The sequence below is a fragment of the Myotis brandtii genome, unplaced genomic scaffold (genome assembly GCF_000412655.1).
Source record: "Myotis brandtii unplaced genomic scaffold, ASM41265v1 scaffold206, whole genome shotgun sequence".
NCBI lineage: Eukaryota > Metazoa > Chordata > Mammalia > Chiroptera > Vespertilionidae > Myotis > Myotis brandtii.
In genome coordinates, this window is record NW_005357691.1 from 166,297 (window position 1) to 166,590 (window position 294).

The window sequence follows — 294 nt, forward strand, 5'->3', positions numbered from 1 at the left end:
ACAGAGAGGAAGGGAGAGAGATAGAGAGTCAGAAACATCGATGAAAGAGAAACATCGATCAGCTGCCTCCTGCACATCTCCCACTGGGGATGTGCCCGCAACCCAGGTACATGCCCTTGACCGGAATCGAACCTGGGACCCTTCAGTCCGCAGGCCGACGCTCCATCCACTGAGCCAAACCGGTTTCAGCTATTTAAAAATTTTTAAAGAAGAAGTTGCCTGGGTTTCTAGCAGACATCCATCTCTTCCTGGCAGACAGAATCCCACTGATTTTAACAGCCAGATGTTATGTGG